General features: G+C 41.8%; 1 long non-coding RNA gene across 4 annotated transcripts in view; it reads left to right on the top strand.

Moving 5' to 3' along the window:
• The window catches only part of LOC140598691 (uncharacterized), a 152,043-nt gene that overhangs the window by 18,796 nt on the left and 118,899 nt on the right, over positions 1-14,348 (top strand). For 2 of the 4 annotated variants that reach the window (XR_012001306.1, XR_012001308.1), the window contains exon 3: positions 9,768-9,909. This is a non-coding gene — a long non-coding RNA (uncharacterized lncRNA). Of the gene's footprint in view, positions 1-9,757; positions 9,910-14,348 lie in introns of all 4 variants that reach the window. The other 2 variants (XR_012001309.1, XR_012001307.1) reach the window with 1 other exon arrangement.

The following is a 14,348-nucleotide window of genomic DNA, read 5'->3' as shown; positions in this document are numbered from 1 at the left end:
CCAACAAAATGAAAACATACTGAATGGGAGAAGATGTTTGCAAATCACACATCCAATAGAGGTTAAGATGCAAAATATATATAAAACTTATACAACTAAATATAGGAAAACAAACAACCTGGCTATAAAATGGGCAGAGGACTTGAATAAATATTTTTCCAAAGACTACATACAGACAGCGATAGGCCAGTGAAAAGATGCTCAATATCGCTGATCATCAGGGAAATGCAAATCAAAACCACAATGAAATACTACCTTCTACCCATCAGATTGGCTATTATCCAAAAGATAAATAATAAATGTTGGAGAGGATGTGGAGAAAAGGGACCCCTCGTACACTGTTGATAGGAACATAACTTGGACTTGGTGCAGCTACTATGGAAAACAGTATGGAGTTTCCTCAAAAAATTAAAAATTGAACTACCATTCAATCCAGTAATTCCACTTCTGGATATTTATCCAAAGAAAACAAAAAACACCAACTCAGAGAAATATATTCACTTCTATGTGAATTGCAGCATTATTTACATAGTCAAGATATGGAAGCAACCCCAAGCATCCACTGATAGATGAATGGATAAAGAAGATGTAGTGTATAGATATCATTGAATATTACTCAGCCATAAAAAAGAATGAAATCTTGCCATTTGTGACAACAGGGATGGACCTAAAGAATATTGTGCTAAGTGAAATAAGCCAGAGAAAGAAAATTACCATATGGTTTTACTTATATGTGGATTCTAAAAAAAAAAAAAAAAAAAAAAAAAAAAAACAAGACAAAACAAATAGACTCATAGACATAGGAAACAAACTATTGGTTACCAGAGAGGAGGAGGGGACCGGCAAAATAGGGGAAGGTGCCTTGCCTATTTTGGGGGAGTACTAACTCCTACTTACGAAGTGAGTAAGTCATGAGGCTGTAATGTGCAGCACGTAGAATGGAGTCCCTGATATTGTAACAACTTTTTTTTTAAACATTTTTTTTAATCTTTATTTATATATGATAGTCACAGAGAGAGAGGCAGAGACATAGGCAAAGGGAGAAGCAGGCTCCATGCACCAGGAGCCCGATGTGGGATTCGATCCCAGGTCTCCAGGATCGCGCCCTGGGCCAAAGGCAGGCGCCAAACCACTGCACCACCCAGGGATCCCTGTAACAACTTTGTATGGCTGCAGGTGGTAACTACACTCATTGTGGGGATCATTTCGTAACATACAAAAATACCAAATCACTATGAGGTACCCGTGATCCTAGTGGGAGATTGTCCGCAAGTCTACTTCAACAAGTAAACACTTCCAACCCACTAGGAAAAGCTAAAATGGAAGGCAGACAATAGCAAGTGTTGATGAGGATGTGGAGAGACTGGAACCTTCAACACTGCCAGTGAGAATGTAAAATGATGTGACTAAAACCAGTCTGGCAGTTTCTTAAGATGCCAACTGGAGTTACCAGAGGACCCAGCAGTTCCACTCCTGGGCACATACCGAAGACAGAAGAAAACATGTGTCCACAACACAAAATTTTACGTGAATGTTGATAGAGACACCATTTATAATAGCCAAAAAGTGGAGATAATCCAAATGTCCATCAACAGATGAATGGATAAACAAAATGCGATACAGCCACACAATGGAATTATTTGGCTTCAAGGAAGGAAGTATTGATACATGCTGTAATACAGATGAACTTTGAAACCATTATACTAAGTGAAAGGGGCCAAAAAAAAAAGGACATATGATTCTATTTATATGAAATGTCCAGGACAGGCAAATCCATAGAGGCAGAAAGTAAATTAATGGTTGCCAGGGACCAAGGGGATGGGGGTGGAATGTGATCTACTGCTAAATGGTACAGTTTCTTCCTGGGTTGGTGAAAATGTTCTGAAATTAGATAGTGGTGATGTTTGCACAACCCTGTGCATATACTAGAAAGCACTGAACTGTACATTTTTTAAAAGGGTATTTATGGCATGTGAATTATATTTCAGTAAAGCTGATATAACAAGAAAAAACTACCCCCCCCCCCCGATTTTAGAAACTAAGGAATCCAGGGCCAGAGAAGTGAGGGCTTCTCCAAGGTCACAAAACTGGGCCCAGGCCAAGCAGACCCATGACATCACAGCACCGCTGGGAGTCCAGGTACTGTTAGACATTGGCAATTTAGTTCAAGGCACAGAAGCCTCCGGCCAGGTCTCCCACTGAGCCAAAGAAAACCTGATCCTTTGTAAACATCTAAAAGGCCAGGTTGCAAACTGTAAGGATCTGGAGTTCTGTGGGTGACCGAGAGACAGGCCGGGCCACCAAAGGGCCTCTGTGACAGCCCCTCCCTGCCGGCCCACCTGCTCTGTGGGCATCAGGATGGGCTCACTTTGCCTTTGCCCTGTGCGGCTCAGCGTGAGACAGCCTCCCCGGCCTCGGCCTGGCCTGGCCTCCTGCTTACCTTCAACACAGTCATGCGAACATGTTGACACTAGGGGGTCCTGCTCAAAGAGATCTTTTCAAACGTTATCTTTATTATCATTTGATTCATTTTTATTATTATTATTTTGTGGCTTGGAAGCAAGAATTTTCTCTGAGCCTGTCCCTCTCTTCCTGCTTCTCATTCACTCTCTCATTCTCCTGTTGTTCCTGCGTGGAAAGAAATTAGTCCTGGCTTCAGAGCTTCGGGGCTGTGTGTTGAGACAACAGCGATTCCAATTACTGTCCTCCAGAAGGTGTTTGCAGATCTCCCTCGGTAACTTGCAGTTCTTTGCTAGGCTCACGGAAGGGCTGCAGGTAACCTGGCTGTGCTCGCACGGCTGCAGGCTTTAGCCTCGAGTCACAGAGTGAACAAAGGAGACCAAACACCATTAGTTTGCTGGGGATTTTGTGAAACACATTCCCAGTCGCCACCATAGGCACAGGGGACCTCCATTCAGGTGCATCTCAGGGTGGGGTGAGGCTCTGGGTGGGGCCTGTTTAAACAAAACAAAACACTAGTGTGCAATGTCCATGAGTAGGGACAGGGGACAGAGAGAGAGAGAGAGAGAGAGAGCATGAGAATGAGGCAGGAGGACAGGGAGAGGGAGAGAACAGAAGGGACCAGAAGGGGAGGGAGGAGCAGGGGAGGGCAGGAAGGGGAGGAGAGGGGAAAAAAAGGAACAAGTGTAGTTTTTGGTCCTACTGACCTGCTGGCCTGCGACCTTACTCTTTTGCAACTGGCCTTTTTCAGGCTGGGAACTCAGATTCCCTCTGCCACAGGCATGAACTCCTGGCCCCTGCTCTCTCTCTTTTTTTTTTAATCTTAAAATTTTTTAATTTTTATTTATTTTTATTATTTTTATTATTTTTAATTGGGGCTCAATTTGCCAACATATAGCATATCACCGAGTGCTCATCCCGTCAAGTCCCTTGCTCATTTTTGTTACAGCCAGCCATCCATCCAGAGTGGGCTCTCGCCTGTCCTGAGGCATGTCCTTGGGGTGGGGTACGGGGTTAGTGGGAGCCGAGAAAGGAAGATCTGGTCGCCCCACTCTGAATAAATCATCAGCCAGCTGGCTGTTAGCTAGAAAGTGGGGGAAGACACAAAATCTAGGAAATTATCATGTGATCTGCTGTTCCTCCTTTCTCTCACTTACTCTCTCCCTCTCTCTTTCTATTTTCAAGGCAAAGTATACTCTTTCTGTCCAACATACGGTGCATCAAACAAGCTGCCTCGTTTGGGCAGTGAGACAGGCCTCCACTAAGGCTGAGAGGGCCTGAGCCGCCCAGCTGGGACGCCTGGCAGGCTGGACGCCGGCCCACCCGCTCCTGCCAGAGCAGCCCTGGCCCGCGGCCTCTCCCAGCCCTTCCAGGCCGCCTCCCACACCTGTGGGCTCCTTCCTGGCTGGAATCCTGAAGCCACCTCTTGCTCCCCATGGGAGGAACAGGGCGAGCAGAGGCTACTCTCACAATTAGAGACAAGAGATGAGCTGGGCAGGTGGCCGGGTCACATCTCCTTGTCCCCTTCACTCTGTCTCCTGTGGGCTAATAATTCCAGGGGAGGACGCACAATTCACAGAACTCCTGTGTGCCAGGGCTCTTTCTGTGGGCAGGCTGCGGCTGCCAAGGCAAACAGCACGCTCCCCTCCAGAGAGGCAAGCACCACGACTTGTTCACACGGGGAAGCGGCCTTTGCACGTCCGTGCACATTCACGGTGCCAGTCTTCCATGGCACTTGGGGGCAAGCGACTTGTTTTTCTGCAGTTGTGCTCCTGGCCTTCTATCACTCAGCTTTAAACAGGAAGTTGGTCAGTGATCTCAGGCCAAGTGGAAATCATTCCTTTGCTTGAGTCAGTTGCCTTATTGTCTCCCTGAATTTAAAAGGCCACAGGACCTTGAACGTCATGGGATTTTATACTCTTAACTGAAAGTGACGTCGGCTCCTCCTATAAACACCTTTCTTACAAGGCGGCTACAACCATTTTCATCGACTACGCAAATCTTCCAGGAAATAATACTTTGGGTTGTGTTAAACCTCTATCACTGGGACACCTGGGTGGCTCAGCGGTTAAGCGTCTGCCTTCAGCCCGGGACGTGATCCTGGAGACCCAGGATCGAGTCCCGCGTCGGGCTCCCTGCGTGGAGCCTGATTCTCTCTCTGCCTGTGTCTCTGCCCCTCTCTCTCTCTGTCTCTCACGAATAAATAAAATCTTAAAAAAAAAAAAAAACCTTTATCACTGCTATTGCAGTTTGAGCCAATCACATGGTGCGGGTTCTATGCCCGCGACAATGTCACTTCATTTATACATAAAACGGAGACCATCCAGGGCAGCATTAGTGATGAAATTGAATGCAGTTCATGTACCTTTTTTCAAAAATAGGGAGGATTTGAAAATTTTTTATTATTGTAATTTTTTACTAAAGTATAACACACCATGTTATAGTAGTTTCAGGTTTCCAACATATTGATCTATACATTATCCAGTGCTCGCCACAGTAAGTATAGTCAGCACCTGTCACCATATTAGCACAATATTTTCGACTGTATCCTCTATGTTGTGCTTCTTAATCTCCAGGATTTATTTTATAACTGGAAGTTTGTACCTTGGTATCCTTTTTATCTATTTAGATGCATTCTTCACACCCCCCCTCTGGCAACCATCACTTTGTTTGTTCTCTGTAATTAAGAGTCTGTTGGCTTTGTTGTTTCAGGTTCACATACAAGTGAAATCATAGAGTATTTGTTGTTCTCTGTCTGATTTATTTGACTTAGCATAATACTCTCTAGGTCCATCCCTGTTGGCACAAATGGCAAGTTTTCGTTCTTTTTTTAGTCATCTTCCATTGAGTATATCCCCATCTTTTATGGTCATTCAGTTTCTGATGGATGCTTGTGCGGTTTCCATATCCTGGCTACTGTAAATAATGCTGCACTACACGTAGGGGTGCCTATATCTTTTGAACTAGTGCTTTTTTTTTTTCTTTTGGGTAAATGCCCAGTAGTGGAATTCTTGGATCATATGGTATTTAAAAACTGGAGATTTTACCACAAAATATATATTTGCAGCTTTTCTTGAAAGAGTATCATCTATCTCCAGAGAGCTCCCATTGCACCTGTGGAGAGTCTACTCACCTTGAGCAGTGGCTTCCCTCTACGTGGCGCCCACTCCCTGCAGCCCACCTCCATCTCCCCAGTTCCCTGTTGTCTCCCTGACCCTGAAGCTGGATGCATGTCAGTTGTTATTTATCATTTCACTTGCATTGTTGTTTTTCTTAGACTAGACAAGTATTTCACTTTGTCTAGGTTGCTACTAAAAGTGAGAAAATAAAAGTTAAACTCATAGAGCCCCATGCTTCCAGGGGAACACATGGAAAGATTCTAACATTTAAAGGGAAGGATGGTTTTTACATCCAGACTCATTAAACTTGTTCACGTTGCCCTCTGCCTGCTGTGTGGATTTGCAATTGTGACACGGTGTATCTTCATTTTCAACACTCCACATGTTTATCTTCGGTGTCATCTCTATCCTCTATCACATGCCTTTTCTGACACCTCAAAGAGATGACTCAAGAGTGTAAGAGACCAACTGATCAAAGGTAGGAAGTAAGATTCACCATGGTCATTAGCAAAGGCAAAACTAAAATTTAGAAATAATAGAAGATGTGTGCTTTTCCCTTTTTGCTGGCTGGTTAGAGAAACAAGGTTTCTCTATTTTGAAAAATCACTATTAGGTCTCATCAGAGACATACTTTCCCTTTTCATCACACATGGGTATAATTTGCATTAATTTTCTTCAGGATCCACATGTAAGACTCTGCAAAGGTAGTCAAAATGGTAACTTCATTTCCATAAAAGCTTTGAATTAGAGATTTTAGGGAAGTGCTTTGAGGCAGAAGACAGGTTCCAGAACAAAGCCTCAAGGTGCCAAATTCAGAAACCAGCTTCATTTCTGTTGGTAAAAAGCCAACAGAAGATGGGAGATTGGAATGCAGATAGAGTGATATTGAAAAAGATGGATCTTTAATTAAATGTTTCCAGTTCCGGACCACCACCTGCAGTGAATCCCAGGGACCCACAGTCTCTTTTTACCACCTTCCCTGGTAAATAGCAGCCTAGTGAGCAAAACACATCAACATTAGGTAACTGCTTTCCTATGCCAGAAAGGTGTGACTCATCCAGAATGAGACATGGAAAAAATGCAGTTTTTAAGAGAGATAAGCTGTGAGAAAATGGACAATGTGGGCGGAGGTGGGGGGGGGGGTTGGGAAAGGAGGGAGCTTAGGACCTCAAGAATGGAATTAATCTATTTAGGATTTCAAGGGAAAGTTATTTTGCAAGAATTTATATTCAAGTTGGCATGTGAGAGATATAGAGTCCAGGGAAAGCTTGAGAGGTGAATAGCTAAAAGGGGTATACTTCCCAGATTTTAGGGAGAGAAAGAAATCTTCACACGCAATTATTTGACATTTTCCATATTTTATCATTCATTCTGTGCATGTATGTATGCATGTAAACACAAATACATCTCTCTCTCCCTCTCTCTGGACCTATAGCTGAATCATCTAATTTCACTGTGCCTTATTTCTCACTGTGTGTGTGTGTGCATTTATTTTAATTTTTTCTTTATGGAACTATTCAATACAAAGTTGCAGATAACACAAGACTACACCCCCAAATGCTTTAGCATGCAGCATCTAAGAACACAGGCATTCTTTTGTACAACCACAAAAGTGTAAAGTGTGGCATTGAGACAACAATCTTATCTAATATACAGTCCATAGCCAAATTTCCAAAATTGTCCTCAAACATCCTGTATAGCTTCTATTTTTCCCAGACTAGGATTCATGTATGGATCATGTTTTGCATTTGATCATCATTTGTCTTTGATCTTTATTCTAGAGCAATCATCCTGTGTTCGACGACGCTGACATTTTTAATGAGTCCATACTAGCAGTCTTGTGTCTTCCTGTATTTTTTAACTTAAATGTGTGTGTATGTGTGTGTGCGTGCATGCACACATACGTGTCTGTTTTGCTTGCACTAGCAGATCTCATTGTTTAAGAGCATGAGCTCTGCAACCAGATGGCCTTGCTGGGAATCATAGGTTCACATACCAGGCTCTCATACAAGTTACGTAACCTCTGTGTGCCTCGGTCACCTCTGAACAATGGGCATAATATGGGTATAATTGTTACATGAATATTTAGAATATTCACATACCAGGCACATACTAATGGCTGGCTATTGTTTTTATCAGAGAACATATTCTATTTTAATCTTACAGTAGGTAGGAGAGTTTTGTGTGATTTTGGATATGTCTCAGTGACAAATGACTTGAAAATAATTTATTCTCATTTTAGAATAATAATGATTATAGTAGCATATACTAACCTCTTTTTAAGATAAAACTATGGAGTCTCTAATTACTATAGCTAATGGTCCAGATTTAAGATAATGCCAACATTATACGGTCAATTATAACACTGACTAATACATAGAGGTTAATTGTGTGGTTTGGGTTGTAAAAATATCTTGACTGGCCATCCAGCTTGGCTACTTGCAACCTATTTGAGCAAATCACTTGTCTCTCTGAACTGTCATTTCTTCAGCTGGTAAGTGGGGATGATTACAAATATCTGAAAGACATGTTTCTAAAACTCCAGGTTCCTTTCCTGGCATCCAGCAAACCTTTTAAAATGCTTGCTTTCAAAATATTAGTGTGAAGTCATCCCTGGGACGAAAAAATCCATTCACGAGCTTGCTTTCCATCGATGTTACTAACGCTAAATAAAATTACTAAAAATTACTGAATATTGGTGATTTTATGAAAATCTTAGCACAAATCTATTTAATATTAGCTAGACCATCCTATCTCCCTTACGCGTTTCTAAAGGATCTGGACACTCTTTAGGTGATGTATGGAAATCTGTGCCCCTACAGGGTAAAAGCATTTGAAGATTTGCATTCATTTGTGAGCATTGTTTTGTTTCATTCTGTCGCTATTTAAAGTTGGTAAGCATTTCAAAGAGAAGGAAGACACCATTTGGAAAGAACGTGTGCTGTGGAGAGACAGCCTGACACTGTTCCTTATTAGGTAGTTGGTAGTGGGAAAACAACCCAACACTTTCACGCTCTAACTTCCTCTTTTTTTATATAAATTAATTTTTTATTGGTATTCAATTTGCCAACATATAGAATAACACCCAGTGCTCATCCCGTCAAGTGCCCCCCTCAGTGCCTGTCACCCAGTCCCCCCAACCCCCTGCCTACCTCCCCTTCCACCACCCCTAGTTCGTTTCCCAGAGTTAGGAGTCTTTGATGTTCTGTCTCCCTTTCTGATATTTCCAACTTCCTCTTTTGTGAGAAAACACGTAAACAACAATGCCTAAAACCTAGGGACCATATTCTATTAATGCCCCCCTACTTGACCTGTCTTCCTCCCTCCCTTCCTCCATCCTTCCTGTCTTTCTTCCTTCTCTCCCTTCTTTTCTTCTTCCATCATTCACATCTTCCCTTTCTCTCCCTTCCTCTTCTCCCTTCTTGGGGACAGGAGCCAATGCTAAGTACATAAGTTAAGACCAGGTCTAGGGAAATAATTTTAGAGGCTTTTTAAGAAAGATCCCATCCATTCCCTCTGATGGCTTGAAAAATACTGCATCTGTACCCTACATGTATCTCTTACCTTGGGGCAAGGGCTTCATGTGTACCTATGCCAAGAAAGGATCTACTTTTCTTTCTTTTTCTTTTCTTTTTTTTTTTAAGATTTTATTTATTTATTTGAGAGAGAGACAGAAAGTTGGAACAGAGCATGAGGGAGGGGGAGAGGGCAGAGGGAGAGGGAGAAGCAGGCTCCCAGCTGGGGCAGGGCTAGATCCCAGGAGGGGGGTGGGAGGGTGATGGGAGATCATGACCTGAACAGAAGACAACCGCTTAACCCACTGAGCCACCCAGTCGCCCCATGGAAGTATTTACCTTTCTGCATGGCAATGTTAGGGTCTCCTGAAAACTGCATCTCTCACACAAGCCAGCTGGAGATTGACATTCTTTTTCTTTCTTCCTTTCTTTCTTTTTGGTTTTAACAGCGTCTTATTTTAACAAATTCATGGGAAGTTGTGCAGAGAGGTTAGGTGTACCCTTGCTCCAATGTACCCCACTGGTTACGATTTACATAACTAGAGTGCCACACAGGAGCTTGACATCCTCTATTAGAAAATATCACCTTTTGTTCTCAGTGAGACAGAGACATAGGATGCCAACTTGTTTGGAAATGGGAAAAGAATGACTTAAATATTGCAGTTTTCAACAGAAAACAGGCCAGGATGTCTGAGTGGGTGAGAGACTGCACAGAGAAGAGACAAGACTGCCACCTCCTCTGCAAACCTCACAGAAATGACTCCACTGTCGTCAGGATTTCCTGGAGGGCCACCTTTGCACATATGTTTGAGAAGGTGAGTGGACGTTTTTTGCAGTGTGGTATGTGGAAAGCCAAAAGGGAAAGCTTTCAGCCCTGTAGTCGCAGGGAATTTTCACCCTCTTAGAAGCACTGAGAACCCCTCAAAAAGCTTATATTTTGTATGAAGATATTTGCCATCTTAGACATTAAAAATAAAAAAATATTAAAATGTGATGCATCAATTCCTCTAGAAATAAAAATATATTCCATGTGAATAGATACACTGTGTGTTTTTTTTTTTAAGAAAGATTTTACTTATTTAATTCATGAGAGATGCAGAGAGAGTCAGAGACATAGGCAGAGGGAGAAGCAAGCTCCCTGCAGGGAGCCCAATACGGGACTGGATCCCAGGACCCCAGGATCATGATCTGAGCCAAAGGCAGATGCTCGACCACTGAGCCACCTAGGGACCCCAATACTCTGTGTTTTTTATTTTAAAAAATATATTCCCTAAGCAAAACCATTGTGTGAGAAGTGACATTATCTTATATTTTTGTAAGTTTCTTTTACATCTTAGATTAATAGAAAATAGCTGGAGTTTATATCCACCTCTGCATCTACTCTGTTTTGATATGTTACTTTGAAGTACATGAAACAAAGCTGGCTATATATATATATATATATTTTTTTTTTTTTAAAGAGATATTTTAGCATTTTTAATATTTTTAATATTTTATTTTTATTGATATATATATTTTTATTTATTCATGAGAGACACAGAGAGAGAGGCAGAGACTTACGCAGAGGGAGAAGTAGGGCACCATGTGGGGAGCCTGACACAGGACTGGATCCTAGGACCCTGGGAGCATGAACTGAGCTGAAGGCAGGCTCTCAACCACTGAGCCACCCAGGGGCCCCAATATTTTAAATATTTCAAATAGTCTACTCGGATAGTATAGATATAATTTTTTGACACTGCACTGAAACTCAACTAGTAGTAGTTCCTTCAAAGTCAGTTGTCATGTGATATCTAACCTAAAACCATACCAGTGAACTCTTGGGAATCTGTTGCATTAGGATGCACAGTTTTACATTGCACCTTGAGTGAGTCTTGCGTGCATGCATGACCCTATAATATCCTGCCTAGGTCACATCAAAAATATTGGTTCACTGGGTTATCAACATCTTCCAAATGGTGACACATTTCATTATACAATATGAAAAAAAATCACATTTTCTAGCACCATTAAGTCTTCAAGTATTAGGGAGCTGTCAAGCTCACAGTGATGAATTTTCTAAATTTCTAATTTTCCCTGGAAAGCTCAAATTTTGTCATTGGCAAAAAATGCTGTTAGTTGGGTTTTTTTGACATGACAGGTTTACTTTGTTCAGTTCTAAGACAATGTCTATCAAATGCTTGAGTCTGAACAGCCATAGTTTGTCACTCCTTCTTTCAAGTAAAGCTGATGTTCTCCAAAAAAACAGCAAAACAAAACAAAACAAAACAAAAATCACCAAACTCCAGCTGGTTTAGCTTTCTGGTCAAACAACCACATGAGTGCTCTTTTACAATTATAAAATAAAATAAAATAAAATAAAATAAAATAAAATAAAATAAATAATTTTACAATATATTTAAATATAAATATATTTTTATAATATAAAATAAAATTCTTCTCACATAATTATGCTTGAGTAAGAGGAAAAGTGTTTGCATTAACTTCCCACTCCATCAAACAGTATAAAAGATTTGTACTCATGATTTGTGATTTCATAGAATTTATAAAATTTTCTGCTTCATTAAGGATGTTTTAAGTAAAACTGGCAGTTTGACTTTTTGCTGTGAATGTGTGTCTGTAAGGACACGGTGACTGCTAACCTAGCGTGGGCCCTGTGTTGATTTATACTAAGGTGTCATCAGTGTTACCCATTATGGCTTGCATCAAGTGCAAATATCAAAACAATGAAAAAGTAAATAAGTGTTGCTATTATTCTAAAAGTAGTTTTGAGGGTGCCTGGGTGGCTCAGTGGTTGAGTGTCTGCCTTTGGCTCAGGTCATGATACTGGGGTCCTGGGATCAAGTCCTGCGTCAGGCTCCCTGTGAGGAGCCTGCTTCTCCCTCTGCCTGTGTCTCTGCCTCTCTCTCTGGGTCTCTCATGAGTAAATAAAATATTTTTAAAAAACGAGCCTGGGAACCTGGGTGCTTACTTGCTAGTTGGGTGATCCTGACTGAAATATGAGCATGACTGACCTCACAGAGACGAGGCACTTCCTAATTTATACCAAATATTATATTTTGATAGAAGGAATTTTGGAGGAAGGAATATAAGCCTACATTTCACCTAGTTTCCTTTGCAAAGTCACTATCTATTCATTTGCATTTTAACAGGGTCATGAGTGAACCAGGAATTCTCTTTAGATTCACCAAGCAGACTTATGGTTCTTTCTGGAAGCCTCTCTGTGTATTGATGATCTTTACCACTTGTGGTTTGGAGTTGGGGGTTGAGAGTGAAGCAGGTGACCAAGTGCACATGCAGATGCAAGGCACGATCTGTTTTCTGGCAGGAGAGACCACCAGAATGAAGGCCCACATTATGATTATGACCCTCTAAGGGAAGTGTGATCCCCTGGTAGTTACTGAGAACATCTGGATAGCCCGTCCTGCTTGTCTCCAAGCTAAGCACATGTTAAGAGACACCCACAACTTAATTCCTTTGATTAGAGTAGTCTACTCTAATCAGATGTGTTATTTTCTCACCCTCTGCAGTAAACTTGAGTTAAATAGGATGTAGCTTGATGTTAAATGGACAGTAATTTGCCAGACACTTCAAAATTATAGGTTATCCCACATAGATCTGTGAGAGGTGAAGGAAAATACCTTGAGCGGATTGAGTTCGTGTGTTTGAGCCTAGAAAGGGAACACTGATCTAGGATATTTAATCAGTAAGGACTCTTGGAGATTTCCTGTGTAACGGATGAGATGGTGAGGGGTGGGCAGAAGCAGAGGAAAAGCAGAGTTTAAAGGAGGAGAGGATATTTGAGAATTTTGGAGGATTTTTTTTTAACCTTTCTTCTTCCAAAAGGAAAAGAAAAGTTACTAAATATGCTTATAAGCCTTAGAAATGAAGTGGGAATAGAAAAGGTTAGTTATTCTGCAGTACTTGGCTAGTGTCCTTAGTTTGAAAGTGGCTGGACTTTTGTTCTCTGTGTCTTAGAAAGCACCCTGGGACACATGGACCCTAAAATCAGAAAAAAAAAAAAAACCAATATATTCAATGCCTAAGTTCTTCTCCCTGCTATATGTCCCAGAGATCATCTAAATAAAAAGGTATTTGTGATTAGATAAACTTCAAAGAGGTCCCATTTTTCATTCGGAGGAAAGTTTCACATCATCAGAAGAGTCTGTTCCAGCAAACGGAATGGGATTTAAGAGAAAAGGTGTTGTGGGGTTGTGAGTGAAGGAAGGAGGTCCTCAGACCCCACCTGAAGGCCTTCAATCAGAATTCTATGCTTCTTATAAACCCTTTCTGGTCCCATTTGCATTGGAACATTGATTTCTGAGATCTTGACAGAAAATGAAACTGCCTGCCCCAGTGCTTTACTGATCTGCAGATGTCGTGAGCACCTGCAGGGCGCCTGGAGTTGGCTCTGGCTCAGGAGACCTGCTACTTCGGTGTGCTAAAACTGATCAGGGGGGCGGGGGGGGGGGGGGTAGGGGGACATCCGGGCGGCTCAGTCTGTTGAGCATCTGACTCTTGATTTTGGCTCAGGTCATGACCTCAGGGTCAGGGGCATGAGATCAAACCCCATGACGGACTCTATGCTTAGAGGGGAGTCTACTTGAGTTTCTCTCCTTCCCTCTGGCCCTCTTCCCACTCATACTCTCTCTCTCTCATCCTTTAAAATCAATCAATCAATTAATCAATCAATCAATCTTAAAAAAAAAAAAAACACCCAAAAATGAACTGATCGAAGGGTAGGACTGGACCAGAAAAGACAGTTTTTGATTTTTCAATCTAAAAGAAAAGTCTGTCCGTGACAATTTAGTGACACACAGTCTTCTAAGGAATCATTTGGGAAGAATATGCCTGTGTATCAATCAAGGAAAGTAAATTTCCAGCTCACTGGCACTCCAGGTCTCTTCTGCTTTGGAACTGTCTGCGTCGGTGAGCCTGGCCATGTTCTCCGAGTAGGAAGTACCACTTCTGCTCATAGGCAATTGCAATCTCCCTGATATTCACTCTCTATCCAGAAGGAGCAGTTCAAGTAAGCATGAACCTGATACGGTTTTCTTGCCAAAACCTGCCATGCTTGAGTATCCCCTAATATTTCATATCGCTATGAATGCTCTCTTTGGAATTAAATCCAAATTTACTTTGAACCTGCCATATGCAAAGCACTGTGTATGCTCAAGCAGCAGAAGTGTCCAAGTAAAAAGAGCTCTGGCCCTCCTAGCTTGGCATGTCCAATGTCCTCCAGAGGAGGAGGACAAAC

This window comes from Vulpes vulpes, chromosome 4 (assembly GCF_048418805.1).
Source record: "Vulpes vulpes isolate BD-2025 chromosome 4, VulVul3, whole genome shotgun sequence".
NCBI lineage: Eukaryota > Metazoa > Chordata > Mammalia > Carnivora > Canidae > Vulpes > Vulpes vulpes.
The sequence above is the reverse complement of the archived record's forward strand: the minus strand, read 5'-3'. Positions and strand labels throughout refer to the sequence as shown.